Here is a 22803-nt window from a genome sequence, read left to right as displayed (position 1 = left end):
TTTCTTAAGGCAAACTGCCTGGCTTAATAAGGAGTATTGTGACCTCTGATCATGTGGTCATCTGACCAGCCCTGGCTGAGTTCCAGTCTCAGGCCAGTGCCCTTAACAACTCTTTGCACTTCACTTGTCCCGGTCGAGAATAATTGACAGTATGTCCTCAATGTACTCTTGTTGATTGATGGAGGGACCAAGTCTTCGGGTGGGGTCAGGTGAGTGAGTACAGGGGATGGGGTTGGGTGGGGCATGGGTTTTCCTCATTGTCGCACAATGTGAGCTCCACCCAGGTAGCCACTAGGGATTATTAGGTGTGACCAACAACAAAAACTCCATGGTAAGTCTACACCTGTATGAAGGACAGGACATGCCCTGAAATGAAAAAGCCAATCTGAGTTTTGGTCTTTATTCCTGGTTGGTTCAAAGAGATGAGAAACTAACAAGTTGGATGACTTTGCCAAATGGGCAAACCACCCTCAGACTAGTTTCTGCACCTGAATTCATTCATTCATTCATCTCTGAACAGTTACTGAGTACCTGCTAGGTGCCCAATACAGGGCAAAATGATGGAGTTAGAGATGAGTCAAAGTCCTTATAATCCAGACAGGATGAAACCAAGCAGGACCCTGTGGGACCCTCCCGAGTACAAAAGCCTTTCTGTGTCCCCCATTTCTTGTGTGTGGGAAAATGGTTTCAGCCTCTTAGACCTTCCCTGAGTTCCAAAGGGCAGATTCAAACAGTCACTAATTAGAGGAATGAGGCAATGCAGAAACAAAGGAAAGGCAGTCAAGAAACAATAGTGCAGGGATGGGGCAGGGTCCTGCTTCCTCCTGGGGGATATACATGGCAATATGCCTCTGGGTTCTTCTATTGGAACCAAGGCCCCCGCCCATGAGGACCCCACACTGGTTGGAAACAGAAGGCTGAACACCAGCCTGTTACCCCACCACCAGCCAATCAGAGGAAGGTCACATATGCTGCAGCCCACCCCCAAATCTTGCCATTAAAAATTCTTCCCTCACCCGGGGTTCCCTGGTGGCGCAGTTGTTGAGAGTCCGCCTGCCGATGCAGGGGACATTGGTTCGTGCCCCGGTCCAGGACAATCCTGCATGTTGCGGAGTGGCTAGGCCTGTGAGCCATGACCGCTGAGCCTGTGCGTCCGGAGCCTGTGCTCCACAACAGGAGAGGCCACAACAGTGAGAGGCCCGCGTACCGCAAAAACAAAACAAAACAAAAGAAAGCTCTTCCCCCCAGATCGTTGGGGACTTTGGGCTTCTTTAACGTGAGCTGCCTGTGCTCCTTGCTTGGACTTCCAGTAAACTTTTCTCAGCTCCAAACTCTAATGTTTGGGTTTGTTTGGCCTCACTGTGCATCAGACACATGAACTTGGGTTAATCAACAAGGACTGAATGCAAGAGGAAGGATTGGGCCATTCGACCTAAGGGGACCCAAGAAAGGTTCCTTCAGCAACGTAATGCTAATGTTGACTCTTGGCAGACAGGAAGGACTCTGCCACATGGATCAGAAAAGGAAAGGTGTTTTAGATGGTTGGCACAAAAGCAAACTCATAGAAATGGAGTGCTTATCTCGTCTGTCCCCAGTTCCCAGGGCATCAACATTCTCACTCTCACCAAGGTATAGGACTTCCAGGTCCACACCCACTGGTTGGTGATAACACCAAGCTCAAAGCCCATCTTGGGATCTAGTGCTACCCAAGGCTTACAGAGGTTCCAGATTATTATTGGGCTCACTCCTTCTGGAGTCCAGACTGTAGCTGAGGTGTACCTTGACTGGAGAGTAACAGATGCTGCCCATGATTGGCTTGCAGAAGTCATGGACACTCCAACTGCAGAGTGGGGGCCTGTGGGAATGAGATTATAGTTCAGGGGTGGGTTCTCTGTCTGGGCTTGATCCTGGCGCACTAGCATGGAGCCCATGGACCTAGAGCTTTCTTCTGTGTACCCACCTGTATGGTCCCAGGCTCTAATGGCTCTTTAAGACTCCCCTGTTCTCACCAACCACACTTCTTGGACCCAAAGACTGTAACCCTTCTCATCCACCTCCACCCGACCCTCGGGGTCCTGAAACCTATTTTTCAGGCCCTGAAACCTGCAAGATCTCATGATCTCATCTTCTTTCTCAGACAGTTAAGTATCAACCTCTAGGACAATAACAAGAGTGGAGTCCAGGAGATGGGCATTTCCTCCTAGACCAGTGGGTGCCTGTCCACACTTCCATGCTAAGAAACCCCTTTCCCATTCCCAGTAGAGCTGTGAGCAGCAATCCTCAAGTTCTACCTGGGAAGTTGCTCTCATCTTCTTCTGGAGCAGACGACTTTTGTGTTTAAGAATGTGGGGGACCTTTTTCCATCGCTTTTTCTTTGGGCAGTAACTTACTATAGTGGGTAACCCTGACTTGCCTGGTCTTACTCTCTGCTGTGATATGTATATGAGTTCCTGATCCCCCTTCCATGAGATTTGGGAATGCCTCCACTGGTCAGCTCATGTGTGCTTATTGGGCAATCCAACCTCCATGGCAGTGCAGCTCCTACCTGGCATTTACACATGCTTATCCCACTTCGCTAGAGCAGGAGACAGCAGTGGCAAACCAGAACCAGTCCTGTAGCTTTGGGTCGAGGGTGCCTGAGTCTGGAGTGATGCCCCCAAAAGTCTCACCTCCCTCATCCACTCCCAAGAAGAATTTGGCAGGCAACACCTAATGTTAAGAAAAATGAAAATTCTCATGCCTTTGTCAAAGCATGAAGTTACACCTTGGAGCCAGAGAGACAGGGAGTCAGGGTACCATCCTCCTTGATGTTCACATTTCAAAGAGATGGCTCCAAGGCCCCCAAGAAAGACGTCTCTGGGGAGTCAAACTGGTAAAGGTTTATTAGGTTTTATTGAAAGGCTTACACACATCTCAAAGAGACAGAGAAAGGATTGTAAAGGAAACACCCTAAGAAAGGGAGGGAGGGAGTTCTCTTTCCCTTCTGGCACCAGGGAAAATCTTTTCTTTCCATTTGTAGTTACCCTTACACTGCCTAGGGAAAAAGGAGCAGGTGAAGATCTGCTGAGGAGCCGAGCTGCCTGGGAGGATGGTCCCCCCAGTGGAAGTGCCCCTGTAGTCCAGGAGGACTGGCCTTCCTTTTCCTGTTCGCTGGCTGCTTCACTTCTCGGGCCACTGGTCAGTCCTGGGGCTGCTGTCTATCAAGGTCTCACAAGCACCCTCCCAGGTCCGGATTCCCACATTTCCCTTCCGCATCCCCATCTCCATTTCTCTGTCTGAAACCTACCATATGCTGCATGGAGTGACCTTGGAAACACAACAAGTTTTCTTCTTTTTGAGCCGCTGGAATCTGCAAATAGTTCAAGAAGGTGTCACCAGGTCTTGGGGAAGTGAACTAAAACTCTGGATACCTGGGACCCTCCCCAGACTGATTAAACCAGAACCACTGGGCAGATTTTGTTTTTGGTTTTTAAAAAATATTTATTTATTTGGCTGTGCCGGGTCTTAGTTGTGGGATGTGGGATCTAGTTCCCTGATCAGGGATCGAACCCAGGCCCCCTGCATTGGGAGTGCAGAGTCTTAACCACTGGACCAGGAGGGAAGTCCCAACTGGGCAGGTTTTAAAGCTCCCAGATCTTTAAAGGATTCTAAAGTGTAGCCAAGGTTGAAAACTGCTGGCAGGGCAGAACGTGGAGGGATCTTCTGTGTATTATTAGGGAGTCCAGACTGGAGCCTTTTGAGAAAGGGAAGACCTTTGAATTTTTGTAGGGAGAAGGATAGTACTGATAGATTGGGGATTTTGAAAGATGCTCTGGCAGCCATGTGAAGGGTGCACAGGAGAGGAACAAGCCCAGGGAACCAGGTAGGAGACTGCTGGGTGATCCAGGTGAGAGCCTGGGCTGGAGTGGAGGCAGCAGGACAAAGAAGAAGACCCTCAAGGTCGTCCTTTCCCTGTCTCTCTGCTCTTAAGGTTTCCGCAGCCTCTAAGTCAGTTTCCAGAAGAACAGGAGTTAGTGTTCACATCTAGAAGTGAGGCAAATGTCCCCTCATGAAGGGGCAGAAACATCTGCTTATGTCACCCATCAAATTCAAGTGTAAGGTAATTCTAACAGAGCAATGATAAGGGACAGAGATTCTGGATAATTTTATCTGTTCTCAATTGTACGTGTTTTTGTAACATGGTTACATTACGTAGGTATAGGAAAACCAAATTCATGATAGTGAAAAGCATCATTAAACAATTTCTTCTCGTGGTTAACATTCTTGTGGCAGATTTGAAGTTCCTGGGATGGAATGCTGGAGATTAAACCCGGGACTGCTGTCTTCAGTTTTCTTTGCCTTGTTTCTAACAGTCTGTGAAGGAGAATGACCAGGTTCCCAATCTACTTGGCAGTAGAATTCCCTAAAATGGAATAATAGAGCCTTTAGTGTGGCGCTTAAGTCCTGGGAGCGGGCTGAGGTTCACGGGAATCTCAGGTGTGATCTAATCAGCCAGTATTTCTTCCCAGTAGGGGGCAGTGTTTGCAGCTCAGTCCTCCACAATGATGTAAGGTGCCACCTGCAGGGACTGACTGGTATCTTCTCTTCCTAATTCATCCTGTTTGTTCCTGTTTCCAACCATTGCCACAGGAAAATGTTTCTCCTGTGTGAGAATTCAGCAAGAATGATGGTTGCATCTCTTTTTCATCTGGAAAACCTCGATCTACTTTTGCATCTTCCTCTTATCAGACATTTCGGCGACCCTTGCCAGTTAACCACTCCCTCCTTCTGGAGGGACTTTATTTTCCTGACTCCCAGGATGAGGTTTTCCTTTGCTCTTCCTCCTACCTCGTGCTGTTCCCTCATAGTCTCCTCTTCTGCTTTCCTCTCCGGAGAGACTGAATATACAAATGGACAATAGTCAGATCATATATAAAAAGAGAACTCTGACCGACGATCTGCAGCAACCTGTCCAGGAAAGCAACCCCTTGACTACAGTAACCAGCCCAGGAAGCCAGCCTGCTGTCAGTCCGACGTGTAGGCAGCTAGACTGCCATCTCCAGTAACAATACAGGAAGTTCATCAATAACTTCTGCAACAACTGACCCCAAATGGCCAGGACTTAATAACGGACAGCTTCCCAGTTTTTGTCCCCGCTTCCAACTTAAGGCCAACAGAGAAAGCCAAATATGCACCCTAAGCCTTCACATAGGATGCCCCGCTCTAATTACCCCACCTCCGGCTTCCCCAGGCCCACAGCCTCGAATCAGGGACACTGAAGCCGTCCCCTTCTTCCACTACGAGGTTTTCCCGCTCTTCTGCCTGCCTTTGAGTCTCTGCCAAAATGCAAGTGATGGTGGCCAACTCCCTTGCTGCAGAAAGCTCTGGAATAGCCTTTGTTTTTCTCATTTGGTTCCACACTCCTCTGTGAAGCTCGAATCCCTGGAGCGTCTCCAGGCTTGAACCTCAGACCTCTCTTCCCTAGCTACCCTTTCTCCACGGGGGTCTCATCAAGTCCCCTGGTATGAAGTACCATCAGTATACTGATGACAACCAAGTGTATATCTCCTCCCTGATTCCTCTCTGAGCTTCAAATTCAATATACAAGCGCCCACTTCTAGACGTGGACTTTGAAAGGCAACCCAAATCTCCCATGTTCAAAAGACAAACTTCCTAAATTTCTCCCTCATCTTCACCATCTCAGTTCATGACACCAACCTCCATGCAGCCACTCAAACTTTGCTGTCAACCCTAGCTGACGTCCTAGATTCCTCTTCTCATCTGTTGGAGTCCTGGGCTCTGCCACATTATTCAGAGCCATTCAGTGACTTCTGAGAGCTCAGTCTCAAAACATTTCTATTTGTTTGTTGTTCTCCCATCCCCCACTCCTCTGCTACCAGCCGAGTTCAGACCCCATTATATCTCACATGATCCGTGCTGCAGAGTGAATGAACAAGCAGCTGGGTTGCTTTCTCATCAACCTCCAATATCTGACTGTTCCCAGTGGTTCTAAAGAGCCTTGTCAGCAGATGTAATTTATCTTCCAGGAAAATTTGAATTACATTTCATGAAAGATATGTTATTAACAAGGGGTGGTGAAATGTAAAGGTAATTAATCTTTGAGTTAGGCTCTTCATAAAAAAAAAGCCAAAAGTTTCCATATTGCAAAAGATTTACGTATCCATTCATCCTCAGAAACACTGAGGCCAAGTATTGATCACAAAATACTTATTAATTCTCCTAGGTTGTTATTGTTCTATATGGTATTGGTTGCATGTTCTTATACCCCTTTCTCTCTCTCTCTCTCTCTCTGTGTGTGTGTGTGTGTGTATACATATGTACAAATATATGCAAGTGTACTAGGAAAAAGAACAGAGGTTAAAATCATGATTACCCACGTAGCTGAACCCAACTATATCACAACTTGACATCTTGTAACATGTATTCCAGATATTTCATATTTATAAAACATTATAAAGACCCTCCACACCCCACTCCTTCATTCCATTTCGGTTCTTCCCTCTACAGAGGCAACTTTATCATGAGTTCACTATTTATAATCTCATGTGTGTTTTTGTACTTAGACTGAATTTTATAAGTCTGTAAGTAAGATATAGTTTGTTTTACTGATGGTATGTTTTTTAAATTGGTATATTTTAGGCATTATTTGGCAAATTACTTTTAAAATTCAACATTGTTTTTTATGTTTACCCATGTGGAAACATATTCTGATTCATCCTTCATGCATCCTTGTTTTCTTTCCATCACTGAGGTTTATTGAGTTGTACAGAAAAGTAGACAAATAATGAGCACCAGCTCGATCAATTTTCATAAAGTGAATATATTCCGTGTGACCACAAACTGGATTAAGATATTGAATATTAATTACACACCAGAAGCCCTCACATGACATCACCTGGCCGTCATCTGCTCCACCACCCCAGAGAAAACATTTTGCTAACTTCTCACGCCATAGTTGCCAGTTTAAGAACTCTGTATGGAGGAATCAGAGTTTGCAGACTTGTGTCTGACTTCTTTCGCCCAACTTTATATTCGAGAGGTTCATCTATGTTTTATGCATAGAGGTAGTCTGTTCACTTAAAATTTTCCCTTTAATAGACTTTACTTTTAGAACCATTGTAGACTGTCAGAAAAAATTGGGAAGTTAGTACAGAGAGTTCCTATATACCTCATCCAGTTTCCCCTATTACTAACCTCTTACGTTAGTATGGTACATACTAATGTAACTAATATCGATACCTTATTATCAAAAGTTCGTAATTCATTTCGATTTTCTTAATCTTTACCTAATGCTCTTTTTTTCTGTTCCAGGCTCCCACGTGACATTAGTTGTCAGGTCTCTTTATGCTCCTGGTGACTGTAGCAGCTTCTCAGACTTTCCCTCTTTTGATGCCCTTGAGAGTTTCTATGAGATCTGGTCAGGTATTTTGTACGGTACCCCAATATTGGGATTTGCCTGGGTTTTATTTTATTTTATTTTATTTTTGCGGTACGCGGGCCTCTCACTGCTGTGGCCTCTCCCGCTGCGGAGCACAGGCTCTGGACGCGCAGGCTCAGCGGCCATGGCTCACGGGCCCAGCCACTCCGCGGCACGTGGGATCCTCCCAGACCGGGGCACGAACCCGTGTCCCCTGCATCGGCAGGCGGACTCCCAACCACGGCGCCACCAGGGAAGTCCTGCCTGGTGTTTTTGTCATGATAAGACTGGGTTTAGGTTGGTGGGAGCCAGACCACAAAGGTGAAGTGCTTTTTTCATGACACCGTAGCAAGCATATGTACTGCCAACATTATTGATGACTGTTGACGGTGGCCTTAGTCACCTGCCGGAGGCAGCGTTTGTCCGGTTTATCCCCTGTAAAGTGACTCCTTTTCTCTCCCTTTCTATGTTGTACAGTTTGGAAGGAGGTCATTCTGCACAGCCCTCACTTGCAGAGTGAGCAGTTTTACTCCCTCTCCTTGGAGGCAGAGTAGCTACATAAATTCCTTGGAATTCTTCTGTATGGGAGATTTGTCTCTTCTTCCTCATTTACTAATTTATTCAATCATTTATTTACATCAGTATGGACTTGTGGATATTTACTTTATTTTCTGGGTTATAATCCTTTGACCCCTGGAACTCTTTCAATGGGCTACTGTGGTCCTTTGTCCTTTGACGTACCGGTCAATGTTTTATTTTGTTTTGTGTTGAGCTCTTCCTCACTTTCAGGGACTACCAAGTTATCCAGGCTCATCTGGTATATGTCCTGCCTAGTCTTAGAATCAGCCATTTCTCCAAGGAGCCCTGGTTCATCTTATTGGAGAACGGTGTTAGAAACCAAAATTTGGGTACTAAGCCATGCTTGATACTGGGGTGTCATTTCTTGTTAGACTTCTCTGATGACAGAGCAAAAAATATATGTGTACTAAGTGATGTGTATATAGTGTAACTATAAACCCTTGTATATGTAACCATCTGTATCTATATTAAGCAAAGCATGAGTTCGTATTGATATCTCAAATCCATTACTACATGGATCCTACCCTTGTTTATCCATAAACTCCCATTCTAATACTGAGAAACCTGGCTCCACCATCGGCCATACGTTGATGTGATTGTTCCAGTCTAGTATACATATATAGCTGTATCAGAATTGTCAACCAGTACCCCAAGGGAAACAGCTTTATCCACTAGTGTACAGAGCTCATATGCAGTTCCTTTTGCCTTTAGTCTTAGAGATCTCACTCATTTCCAAAGACACTTAGGTCAACACCTCTCCCCACCCCACCTACCCATCCCCTTCAGTGAGGTTGTTTCTTGTAATAGTTAACTTGAGAACTGCAATAGTTAACAAGTTAGGGCTTCCCTGGTGGCACAGTGGTTAAGAATCCGCCTGCCAATTCAGGGGACACGGGTTTGAGCCCTGGTCCAGGAAGATCCCATGTGCCGTGGAGCACCTAAGCCCGTGTGCCACAACTACTGAGCCTGTGCTCTAGATCCCGCGAGCCACAACTACTGATCCTGCACTCTAGAGCCCGTGTGCCACAACTACTGAAGCCCGCACGCCTAGAGCCCATGCTCTGCAACAAGAGAAGCCACCGCAATGAGAAGCCCGCGCACCGCAACGAAGAGTAGCCCCTGCTCGCCACAACTAGAGAAAGCCTGTGTGGAGCAACGAAGACTCAATGCAGCCAAAATAAAATTTAAAAAAAAGTTAACTAGTTAACTTCTCTTGTCACAGTCTGCATTCCTTCCTGAGTTCCCCCAACTTTTCTTAAATGATTTTTTAAAAAATTTGCAGTCATCAGATTTCACTCTTTGTTCTATAGATTTTGACAGATGCATAGTATCTTGTGTCCACCATTATTGTAATTTTACTGCCCTAAAAGCTTACATTACAACAATTTTACTGCCCTAAAAATCCCCTGTGTTATTCATCCTTCCCCCCTTCCTCCTGAACCCTGGAAACCACTGATCACTTTACTGTGTCTACAGTTTTACATTTTCCACAGTGTCATATAAGTGGAATCATACTATATGTACCCTTTTCATACAGACTTCCTTTACTTGGCAATGTGCATTTAAGTTTCCTTCATGTCTTTTCATGGTTTGATAGTCATTCTTTTTATTGCTGAATAACATTCCATTGTATGGAGGTACCACAGTTGGTTTATGTGTTTGTTTAATCAGTTCCTGCTAAAAGTGTGTTAAAATTCCACCCTGTTCATAGATTTGTCTTTTTCTTCTTTTTTTTCCTACAATTTTTGCTTTATAAACTGATGATATATTTAGTACATACAAATACAGAATTTTTATATCTCTCTGATGAATTGAGTCTTGTCATTATGAAATTCTCCTCCTTATCTCTAGTACACTTCTTAGTCTATTTTGTCAGCTATTAGCATCCTTATGCCAACTTTATCTTGTTTAGTGTTTGCATGGCATATTGTTTTCTGTTCTTCTGCTTTTAGCATTTCTGTACCCTTATATTTAAAAGGTGTCTCTTATAAAGCCCATATACCAGGCTTTATGTTTTTATCCTGCCTCATAATCCTTGCCTTTTAATTGAAGTATTCTGTCTTTTATGTATAATTACTGATGAATTTGGGTTTAAATCTACCATCTAAATAATTATTTTCTGTTAGTTTCACTTGTCTATGTTCCTTTTCTTTCTTTCCTTTTTTGGATTACTGAAGTTTTTATTTCATATTTCTCCATAATTAATTTATTATCTATGCATTCTTTCATTGTTATTTTAGTGACAACACCAGAGATTACAACATGCTCCTTGAATTATTAAGGTCTTTATTTTGCTTTCAATTTTAAAGGATATTTTCACCGGGTATAGAATTCTAGGTTGGCAGTTATTTTCTTTCAGCACTTTGAAAATGTCATTTCTTTTTTTTTTTTTGGAGGGGGAGATTCTATCATTCCTTTTGAGAAATAAGACATATATTTTATTGGTGATTCTTTCAGTTATGTATCTTTTTCTTCCCCCATCTCATTTTAAAAGGTTCTCTGTCTTTTGTTTGCTGCATTTGTATTATGACGTGCCTACAGGTGACTTTCTTTGAAGTAATTCTGCCTGACATTTTTAATATTTTTTTAATCCATGGCTTGATTTTTTGAAATCAGTTTTGGGAAATTCTCAATCTCTACCCCTCCAAATATTTCTTCTACTCCATTTACTTTCTTCTCTACTTCTAGGACACCAGCTGCACTTGTGTTAGTCCTTTTCCCTATATTTCTTATACTCCTTTTTTGTACTTTCCATTATTTTTTTTCCTTGTGCTTCACTCTAGATATTTTTAACCTACTTCTAATTCATGAACTCTTTCTTTAGCTGTGTCTAATCTACTACTAAATGTATTCACTGAATTGATATCTTTTAATAGATTCTAGCTTTCTGCTGAAATTGTATTTATTTATGAATTAACTTTGGTAATTTATTTTTTGCTGGAGAAATATTTCATCTAAATATTCAAATTTTGTTTATTGAGTGGCTTTTCATTTAGTTGATCCTTTCTATTTTTCTTTGTTCTCTTTTTTGTTAATTTCTGTTCTTGGCTTAAATTTTAATTTATTCTACTTTCTTTATCACATAGGTTGTTTTTTTTTTTTTTTTCCACACTGTGCAGCATTCAGGATGCTGAACAGGGATCAAGCCTGTGCCCCGGGTTAGTTCCCTGACCAAGGATCAAACCCATGACCCGCTGGCATTGGGAGCATGGAGTCTTAACCACTGGACCACCAGGGAAGTCCCTCTTCTTTTGCTTTTTGAGTTTAGTTTCATTTATTCATATTATTTTTCTTTTTAAAAATGTATTTAATGCTATAAATTTACCTCTAAGAACCACTTTATGAACCCAGAGGTTTTCATATATAGCACTCTATGTCATTTAATATCTTATTGTTTCCACTGTGTTTACTTCTTCAATCAATGAGTTAAGTAGACATATGTTGGTTTCTTGGTTCTCAGATATAAGAAGGTTTATTGACTATGTATTTATTATGGATGCATAACTTTTTTAAAAAATAACAAACAGGATTTATTTTTCTATCAAATCTCTAATCCATGTTCCAGCCAATGCATGGAGTGTAAATCAAGCCCCATGTAGACTCTTGGTAAAAACAATTGTAACTTTCTACAGGGCAAAAAAAAAAAAAAAAAATCAGCATTTTTTTCTTTTTTTTTAATTGGAAAAAAATTATATTTTGGAAGAACTCACTACATAAGGTGACAGAATTCCAAAATCAAATTACATGAAAATATACATCATAATTTCTTTGTACTAGGTGAGAAAAATCTGCAGTATAGAGAATACAGGCCAAGAAATATGAAGGGCTGAGGAAAAGGGTATGTGGGTAAACAGCATTTTAAATAGCAAACCCAGAAGTTAAGTAGAAAACCTGTAGCTGCGCATGATTAATTCATCCAATATTCACATTAGGTAACTGAGGGCAAAAATAAAACCAAATCAGAATTTTTTACTGTTTGGGGTACATTTCAATAATTTAAAATCTGAATTGAATTCAGAACCAACTCTTTTTAGTTCATGGGGATAATGACTGAATTCAAGAGCTCTCAACAACGGAAACATGTTATTGAAATATCCAATCCAAGAGATGGATGCAAATATAATACAAAAGGGACAAAGCACCTAGTGACAACCATTCCTCTGACGTCATCTTTAAAAATCAAGTAGTTGCTTATTGAGTGTTTCAGTATTTGCACTAAATGATTTGAAAACTTCCTGGTAGACAGAGGAGATTAAAGCAAAGGGAAGTGTGTCAAAACAAAGAAGATACAAAGTTTGGTAAGTGAAAAGGGTTTAATGAAGCCTCAATAGTTTAAAGGAAGTTAAATGGAAACTTTTAATCCTAATTGCTTTTTATCTGACATGCTTTAAGGAGTCTTTTAAAACTGATAAGAACAATGAATAGGGAAAGAAAACCTGCTAAAATCTTTTTAGAATTTACATGATTCTTATTTTACTACAAGAAAGCATTATTGGGTACAAGGTGTGTCTGTGGATGTACATGAACAGTATATATATTTTCCGGATCATGTTGTGCTATGTACAGGTCTTTACAATTCTTCCTGAAGGTTAAAACAGTTCTTTAGAATTCAAAATGCATAATCATCTGTAAGTTGGCACTTGTTAGGCTCCTGTCAGCATTCATACTGACATGTTTTACTGCAGCCCAGTTCCAGCCAGTGTTTGCCAAATTATTACAACAGAAGTCCAGCAATAGGTGGGGTAGAGTGCAGGAAAAACAGTGCCATGTTTCTCAATCGGAGACCCTGAAATGAGTGAAGTTACAGCTGTTGAATAAATGTCACTCAAAAGCAGTCTCTTGCTTTTTCTTACACAGCGGGCAACCTTCCTTTTGAATTCTCCACTTCTGTCTTCCCTCCATTCTTTTGCAGCATCAACATTAGCAGGTGAGTCTCCATTAGGATCTGGAAGCATAGAAATGACACTAATCGTGATGGTTTCCACGGTGTGAAGAGGCAGCCAGTGTTCCTCTGGCTTTTCATAGCCATATTTATCTTCCCCTGGCTCGTGAAGAATAGAAATGCATGCATCACCATTTTTATCAACATTTGGGTGCCAGATTTCTGTAACGAATTTCATTTTAGGAGGCCTAAGGGGATAATCTTTTGGGAAAGTGAGATGAGCCTGAAAAACATCGCCTTCATAAAATGTATCTGGAGGACCAATAATGACTTTCCATCGATAGAGATCGTTGTCATTTATTCAACCTGCTGAAAAGCCTTCCACTGGATTTTTGTTGAGTTCTGCCAGCTGTCTTTGCAGTAGCAGTGCAGACTGCAGCTCCGTTATCCTCTCCGCCAAGGGCCCGGGCTGGCGCCGGGGCTTCCGAAGGACTGAGGACAGGCTCTGGGGCTGCTGGAGCTGGGTGTGCTAGGGAACCCAGGCCCACACGACGGGAGCGCCGAAGGCGACGGAGGCTGGGCTGGGGCAGCGCCTCGCTGCCCGTGGAGTCCGCTTGCTTCTGCTTTCTTCACAGCGCCTCACGCCTGGAAGGGGAGGGTGCCCATGCCGCCGCGGAGCGCACAGGGCAGCATTTTTTTCTTTTAAAGAATATTCTAGATGTTTTTGTGCAGATGAAAAAGTTCACGTATTACGTGGGTCTGTGCTCTCTTCGTTTACGTACTCAATTGTTCCCTCCCTGCTGTCAATTCTGCACAGAGGAGGCATGGATCATTGCTCTGCAGCTGCACTAACGCTCCTATCTCCACGTCGCTGCACTAACGCTCCTATCTCCACGTCGCTGCACTAACGCTCCTATCTCCATGTCGCTCCATAGTTTGGTAGCCTGGAACCATGGTATGATTTCACTTTATAATGCCCCAAGAGCAACTGGAAAGTTCTGAATTAAAGTCTTCAGACCTTTTTTGAGTGCCTACTCTTAAATCACCAGGAAGTGATTCTGCTGGTTCTGAGAAACATAAATGGTGCTGGGAGAGGAGTTTTCCTCTGAAGTGGCAGGAGGATGTTTTCTAGGAGTCAAGGGAACCAATTTCTCCTCTGCTTAGATTACTTTTGGTAGGTGTGGATCTCAGGCCCTGGGAATGGATGCTGTGCTCTCTTCTGACAGATGCTGCCATGGAAGAACCAAGAGCAGTAGAACCAGGAAGACCTGACATCGTAGTTCAAAGGCTGTCAGGCAGAAGTATTCTCACTTACTCTTACTTATGGGAGAGTCAGTCTTTTGTTCTATTCAGGTCTTCAACTGATTGGGTAAAGCCCACCCAATTTGGGGAAAGGCAATCTGTTTTATTCAGTCTAAAGATTTAAATGTTAATCTCATCCCAAAACACACTCACAGAAACACCCAGAATAGTGTTTGAACAATTATCTGTACACCATGTGGCCCAGTCAAGTTGACACATAAAATTGACCATCACATCATAATATTAATATTAATACTACTAACATGTTAATTACACCCACTGATTTTCTCATATTATCCTGTGTTAAACCAGCCTGGCATTCCTGGATAAACCTACCCCTATTGTGATATAGTGCTTATTTTAGAATTACTGGATTCAGTTTGCTAATACTGTATCTAGCATTTCTTTTTTGTGTGTGGGAGGGGTTGTTTACCTTTTTATTATTGAATTGCAAGAATTTTTTTTTACATCTTTATTGGAGTATAATTGCTTTACAATGGTGTGTTAGTTTCTGCTTTATAACAAAGTGAATCAGTTATACATATACATATGTTCCCATATCTCTTCCCTCATGGGTCTCCCTCCCTCCCATCCTCCCTATCCCATCCCTCTAGGTGGTCACAAAGCACCAAGGCGATCTCCCTGTGCTATGTGGCTGCTTCCCACTAGCTATCTATTTTACGTTTGGTAGTGTATATATTTCCATGCCACTCTCTTACTTTGTCACAGCTTACCCTTCCCCCTCCCCATATCCTCAAGTCCATTCTCTAGTAGGTCTATGTCTTTATTCCTGTCTTACCCCTAGGTTCTTCATGACATATTTTTTTCTTAAATTCCATATATATGTGTTAGCATACGGTATTTGTCTTTCTCTTTCTGACTTACTTCACTGTGTATGACAGACTCTAGGTCCATCCACCTCATTACAAATAGCTCAATTTCGTTTCTTTTTGTGGCTGAGTAATATTCAATTGTATATATGTGCCACATCTTCTTTATCCATTCATCCGATGCTGGACACTTAGGTTGTTTCCATCTCCGGGCTGTTGTAAATAGAGCTGCAATGAACATTTTGGTACATGACTCTTTTTGAATTATGGTTTACTCAGGGTATATGACCAGTAGTGGGATTGCTGGGTCATATGGTAGTTCTATTTGTAGTTTTTTAAGGAACCTCCATACTGTTCTCCATAGTGGCTGTACCAGTTCACATTCCCACCAGCAATGCAAGAGTGTTCCCTTTTCTCCACACCCTCTCCAGCATTTATTGTTTCTAGATTTTTTGATGATAGCCATTCTGACTGGTATGAGATGATATCTCATTGTACTTTTGATTTGCATTTCTCTAATGATTAATGATGTTGAGCATGCTTTCACGTGTTTGTTGGCAATCTGTATATCTTCTTTGGAGAAATGTCTATTTAGGTCTTCTGCCCATTTTTGGATTTTGTTGTTTGTTTTCTTGTTATTGAGCTGCATGAGCTACTTGTAAATTTTGGAGATTAATCCTTTGTCAATTGCTTCATTTGCAAATACTATCTCCCATTCTGAGGGTTGTCTTTTGGTGTTGTTTATGGTTTCCTTTGCTGTGCAAAAGCTTTGCAGTTTCATTAGGTCCCATTTGTTTATTTTTGTTTTTATTTCCATTACTCTAGGAGGTGGGTCAAAAAGGACCTTGCTGTGATTTATATCATAGAGTGTTCTGCCTATGTTTTTCTCTAAGAGTTTTATAGTTTCTGGCCTTATATTTAGGTCTTTAATCCATTTTGAGCTTAGTTTTGTGTATGGTGTTAGGGAGTGATCTAATCTCATATTTTACATGTACCTGTCCAGTTTTCCCAGCACCACTTATTGAAGAGGCTGTCCTTTCTCCACTGTACATTCCTGCCTCTTTTATCAAAGATAAGGTGACCATATGTGCATGGGCTTATCTCTGGGCTTTCTATCCTGTTCCATTGACCTATATTTCTCTTTTTGTGTCAGTACCATACTGTCTTGATTACTGTAGCTTTGTAGTATAGTCTGAAGTCAGGGAGCCTGATTCCTCTAGCTCCGTTTTTCATTCTCAAGATTGCTTTGGCTATTCGGGGTCTTTTGTGCTTCCATACAAATTGTGAAATTTTTTGTTCTAGTTCTGTGAAAAATGCCAGTGGTAGTTTGATAGGGATTGCATTGAATCTGTAGATTGCTTTGGGTAGTAGAGTCATTTTCACAATGTTGACTCTTCCAATCCAAGAACATGGTATATTAAGAAAATGGGAATAGGAACATGCATATCGATAATTACTTTAAATGTGAATGGATTAAATGCTCCCACCAAAAGACACAGACTGGCTGGATGGATACAAAAACAAGACCCATATATATGCTGTCTACAAGAGACCCACTTCAGACCTAGAGACACATACAGACTGAAAATGAGGGGATGGAAAAAGATATTCCATGCAAATGGAAACCAAAAGAAAGCTGGAGTAGCAATTCTCATATCAGACAAAATAGACTTTAAAATAAAGACTATTAGAAGAGACAAAGAAGGACACTACATAATGATCAAGGGATCGATCCAAGAAGAAGATATAATAATTGTAAATATTTATGCACCCAACATAGGAGCACCTCAATACCTAAGGCAAATACTAACAGCCATAAAAGGGGAAATCGACAATAACACATTCATAGTAGGGGACTTTAACACCCCACTTTCACCAATGGACAGATCATCCAAAATGAAAATAAATAAGGAAACACAAGCTTTAAATGATACATTAAACAAGATGGACTTAATTGATATTTATAGGACATTCCATCAAAAAACAACAGAATACACATTTTTCTCAAGTGCTCATGGAACATTCTCCAGGATAGATCATATCTTGGGGCACAAATCAAGCCTTGGTAAATTTAAGAAAATTGAAATTGTATCAAGTATCTTTTCCGACCACAACGCTATGAGACTAGATATCGATTACAGGAAAAGACCTGTAAAATATACAAACACATGGAGGCTAAACAATACACTACTTAATAACGAAGTGATCACTGAAGAAATCAAAGAGGAAATAAAAAAATACCTAGAAACAAATGACAATGGAGACACGATGACCCAAAACCTATGGGATGCAGCAAAAGCAGTTCTAAGAGGGAAGTTTATAGCAATACAATCCTACCTTAAGAAACAGGAAACATCTTGAATAAACAACCTAATCTTGCACCTAAAGCAATTAGAGAAAGAAGAACAAAAAAGCCCCAAAGTTAGCAGAAGGAAAGAAATCGTAAAGATCAGATCAGAAATAAATGAAAAAGAAATAAAGGAAATGATAACAGAGATCAACAAAACTAAAAGCTGGTTCCTTGAGAAGATAAACAAAATTGATAAACCATTAGCCAGACTCATCAAGAAAAAAAGGGAGAAGACTCAAATCAATAGAATTAGAAATGCAAAAGGAGAAGTAACAACTGTCACTGCAGAAATACAAAAGATCATGAGAGATTACTACAAGCAACTTTATGTCAATAAAATGGACAACTTGGAAGAAATGGACAAATTCTTAGAAATGCACAACCTGCCAAGACTGAATCAGGAAGAAATAGAAAATATGAGCAGACAAATCACAAGCACTGAAATTGAAACTGTGATTAAAAATCTTCCAACAGACAAAAGCCCAGGACCAGATGGATTCACAGGCGAATTCTATCAAACATTTAGAGAAGAGCTAACACCTATCCTTCTCAAACTCTTCCAAAATATAGCAGAGGGAGGAACACTCCCAAACTCATTCTACGAGACCACTATCACCCTGATACCAAAACCAGACAAAGATGTCACAAAGAAAGAAAACTACAGGCCAATATCACTGATGAACATGGATGCAAAAATACTCAACAAAATACTAGCAAACAGAATCCAAGAGCACATTAAGAGGATCATACACCATGATCAAGTGGGGTTTATTCCAGGACTGCAAGGATTCTTCAATATACGCAAATCAATCAATGTGATACACCATATTAACAAATTGAAGGAGAAAAACCATATGGTCATCTCAATAGATGCAGAGAAAGCTTTCGATAAAATTCAACACCCATTTGTGATAAAAACCTTCCAGAAAGTAAGCATAGAGGGAACTTTCCTCAACATAATAAAGGCCATATATGACAAGCCAACATCATCCTCAATGGTGAAAAACTGAAAGCATTTCCACTAGGATCAGGAGCAAGACAAGGTTGCCCACTCTCACCACTCTTATTCAACATAGTTTTGGAAGTTTTAGCCACAGCAATCAGAGAAGAAAAAGAAATAAAAGGAATCTAAATAGGAAAAGAAGAAGTAAAGCTGTCACTGTTTGCAGATGACATGATCCTATACATTGAGAACCCTAAAGATGCTACCAGAAAACTACTAGAGCTAATCAATGAATTTGGTAAAGTGGCAGGATACAAAATTAATGCACAGAAATCTCTGGCATTCCTATATACTAATGATGAAAAATCTGAAAGTGAAATCAAGAAAACACTCCCATTTACCATTGCAACAAAAAGAATAAAATATCTAGGAATAAACCTACCTAAGGAGACAAAAGACCTGTATGCAGAAAATTATAAGACACTGATGAAAGATGCTAGTATCTAGCATTTCTGCATCTATTTTCAGAAGTGATATTGGCTGTGACTTTCCTTTTTTGTCTTTTTTTATCCAGTTTGGTATGAGTGTTCTAGCTTCATAAAATGAGTCAAGGATTTTTGACTGTCTTTCATATTATATTTCTTCACATGTTTTAGAGTTTTAATTTTTAGGCTCGTTTTGAGTGGGGTTTTGTTTTTATTCTTTTCGTTTGGCTGCGCACCTGCCTCCACCCCACCCAGTGAGCTTTTCCCTGATGATCATTTTGTGATAGCTTTCACCTGGACTCTGTGACCTCATCCTGGACCAGATTTTATAAAGGCAGTTTGGGGTTTCTGTCCCATAGTGATTGTGAGGACGTCCATGCCATCATGAGGCCAGCATGTGACTAGGCTCAGTTTTTGGCTGGGGCTTGGGTCTCCAGCCCCACATTCCTAGACTCTCATTCTTCTAAAATATTGGTCTCCAGGCAATGGAAAGCCATGGGGCTCCCATCCCAGTTCTTGACTTAAGCAACATACTTAGTTCTTGTCTGCCATCTCGGGTGTTTGTGTCTTGGGTTTATCCCATAGGAGCCAAACTCCCTGCTGATTTTAAACAAAGAGCCCCCTGGGTCAGAGGCTTTCAGGAGTTTTCTTCTGCCTCTGTTGAGCCAGATATCTCTTTTTAGCTTTCTATTTTTATACCTTATCTGTCATGGCTTTGTGTTCAGGCTAAAGGATGGATCAAAGCAAGAACTCATTGAGCTGCCTTGTTCAAAACACTCTTCCCTATCTTTCTTATTTTCAATTTACTGCCTTGTCTCACAGGGATTTAAAGAAACTATTTTACTTTATGATGCCAATGCAATGAGTCAGATAGAGCAGGTATTCCTATCACCCCGAGTGACAAATGAGCAAAACAAGAAACAGAGAGTTCAAGTGCTTTAGTTCAGGTTTAGAGAATAGCTGGTTACCTGCAGAGCCTGTTCCCCCAGAGCCCATCCCAATTTTATTTTTTACTCATTCTTGCTGCCAAGAGAAATAGAACACTGAATGATCATGGCATTCATTAAAGACAATTCCCTTGACCAATTTTTCAATGCTTTTGATACCTTGAGCATTTTGTAATTTCAAGAATAGTATCAGAGGAGAAAATGTCCGATCTGCTGTCACAGCACTGGATTTTAATTTAGATAGTGTCATTCCCACTTATTCCTCCCATTTACCTTTCTAGTACAAATTTCCATGCTCCAAAATTCAATTCAATTCAGTTCAATTCAGCAAATGTTCACTGAGGCTCTGTCATGCTCAGACACCACCAGGTGGTATGGTCTGGTCCATGACTGGTCCAGAAAGGGGCATCCCCCAAATCACGCATAGATGAGCAACTCGTTTTCCACTCAAGAAATATCTAGGAATCTCTTTCCACATGCCAAGCTCCTTGCTGGTCATAGTAGATGACTGAAAGGCAAGTCCCTTGGTAGAACCTGTCCCTTGGTAGAGCTTACTGCTGGAGGACAGCCGACATGGTCATTGATTACTGACATGTGAGGCAGAAAATGAAGAATGGTGAAGTGGACCAAGCAAGGATGGATGAAGAGGGTGGGACTGGGCCAGGAGATCAGCCCTGAAACTCTTGTGAGATGCCTGGTAAAAGTCGGTACAGACTGGCCTTTGGTAGGGGCTTCAGAAATGAAAAGAAGTCCTGAGATCATTGTTGGGGGTGGAGGGCGTAGTCATAGGTGACACCCTGGTGCTGTTGGAACCTGCACAGTGGTCCCCAGCAGAGAGAGAAAATCACTTCTGCCAGAAAGTCTTTGTGTGTGTTGGTTGGGACATGGGGGAGGTTAGCAAGAGAAAGGATATTTTAGCTCTAATCTGCAAGATGGGTGAATTTGAACATACATTTGATTGGGTGCTCTACAACCTACCCATAGAGGAACTCAATAAATACTGAATTGAACTGACTAGTCATCCACAGAAAAGATTTATTTATTGGGAAAAATTGTAAGGAAAGGGATCCGAGTTTAAACTAGGACACTACTTAGAATAAGGATTCAGTTTGAAAATCAAGATTGTTACCAACCAACAAGGACCTACTGTCTAGCACAGGGGACTATACTCAGTATTTTGTAATAATCTATAAGGGAAAAGAATCTGAAAAAGAATATATAAATATAACTGAATCAGTGTGCTGTACACCTGAAACTAACACGATATTATAAATCAACTTTACTTCAATAAAAAATTTTTAAATAAAATAAACGACAATTTTAAAAATTAACAAACAATAGACTGTTATCAAAATCTTTTCACTGTTTACAAATTTTGCACTTAAAAATGAACTTTTTGGCCAACCCAGTATTTTGGAATTTGCTTTTCTAAAGATTTCCTTTGAATATTTTTCCTCTCATCCCCTTTTGAGTCATGCTGGACACCACCCCTGATTTCTTCACTTTTTCCTTCAATCCCCGTGGAGGACCTGCAGAAACCCACATGAATCCAGACTTCCAGGCTGAGGTCCTGGTTGAAATAACACAGAAACCATGACAATGGCTGTGGACAGTCCGTTTCTAAAAAAAAGTGACCTTCACACACATTCCCAGAAAGCCTGCCTGCACTGGTTTTAAATTCAGGCTTGCCAATGCATTTCCATTTCAGGCACTTTGGCCACAAGAGTGCTTCTGTGTTATCAGGAATTGGAGGTACACTGAAATAATCTCAGACATGCAAAGAACTGAAGAGATGCTAATCTCACTCCTGCGTCTCCTTGTTCTTTGGCTGAGTAGAACAGCCAGCATACTGTTACCTTTGTGATTTTCAAATCCACAGCATTTAAAAGGATTAGACATATGTCAGTGTAAACTGGATGGATTGAGGGTTTTTTTTTTTTTTTAACATAAGGGCTATGCTTGTATTCAAATGTCAAACACTGTATGTGTAGATTTAGTGTTCTTTCTTAGCCATAAATAACATTCCAAGCTGTAATTAATTTATCCATGTTCTTATCAGCACAGCATTATTCCAGGACATAAAGGGGTGGAGAGAGGCGGGGGGTGGGGGCAGAAATCAACACTGTTATTTCTTTTGGAAAAACTTTCTTAATTGGATTTGTGCTCTTTTCATAACAAGGTGAAGGCTGTGGTTATTTGTCAAATGCAAGGGCAGCTGGGATGCCTGAATCCATGGGTCTATAGCCAGCTGCGTCGTCTTCTTTGAATGACTCGAGGGTGACAAAAATTAGTGCAAGTGCCCCTGAGACCTGGGCAGAGGGAGCTTAAATGACTATTTTAATGGATAATCTTGCCATCCGCCCACCAGGCAACACTCAGTGGCACCGTGCACTGTAGAGCCCCATAGAATTGATGCCACAGTGTTGAATTTGTTTTATGGGAAAGACAGTCCTTGCCCTAAATCAGCAGTTCCTAACACAGCAGCCAAGAATCATCTAGCACATCAGGGGTCCATAAGTCTGCGCAATTGTAGCTCAAATGTTGCACACGTGTGCCTTTGGGGTAAGGGTTGAGGAGAGCCATAGCTTTTCTCAGATTCCCAAAGGAATCCTGAAGAATCCAGAACCATTGCTCTAAAAGGACAAACAGAACATACACATCTGAAACAGCCAAAAAGCACGTGCAACATGACATCTGAACGAGGCCAAAACAAGTCAATGAGGAAGTGAGTTCCCAGGTGTGCAAAGTGAAGGAACAGCCAGAGAAAGGGCATTGCAGGAAATTTTTCCTGGAAGGGAAGGGCCTAGAATAAAAGTGACAAACTCAGTACCTGCAGAACCAGGCAGGGCATTCCGTAAGCGGGGCCTGCTGAGGGTCTTTGTCAGGGAGAATGTGGAGTCTGCATTTTTCTGGAAAGGGGCTGGTGCCCTCAGCTCCTGCCACTTGTTCTGCCAAATATGGGCATAAGTTTCTAAATCCACTGGGTTTTGTGAGAGAAGCCAAAGTCTAGGTATTTAGTATAAGAGCTCTCAATGTTTTTAATCTAAAAACCAATTCAAAATTAAAGC

The 22803-nt window shown here is 41.4% G+C and overlaps 1 pseudogene; it reads right to left on the bottom strand.

Moving 5' to 3' along the window:
- Nucleotides 1-12450: 12450 nt before the first annotated feature.
- On the bottom strand, nt 12451-22586 carry LOC101279950 (ubiquitin-conjugating enzyme E2 G1-like; annotated as a pseudogene).
- Nucleotides 22587-22803: the final 217 nt, after the last annotated feature.

Source organism: Orcinus orca, chromosome 5 (genome assembly GCF_937001465.1).
Source record: "Orcinus orca chromosome 5, mOrcOrc1.1, whole genome shotgun sequence".
Taxonomy (NCBI): Eukaryota; Metazoa; Chordata; class Mammalia; order Artiodactyla; family Delphinidae; genus Orcinus; species Orcinus orca.
The sequence above is the reverse complement of the archived record's forward strand: the minus strand, read 5'-3'. Positions and strand labels throughout refer to the sequence as shown.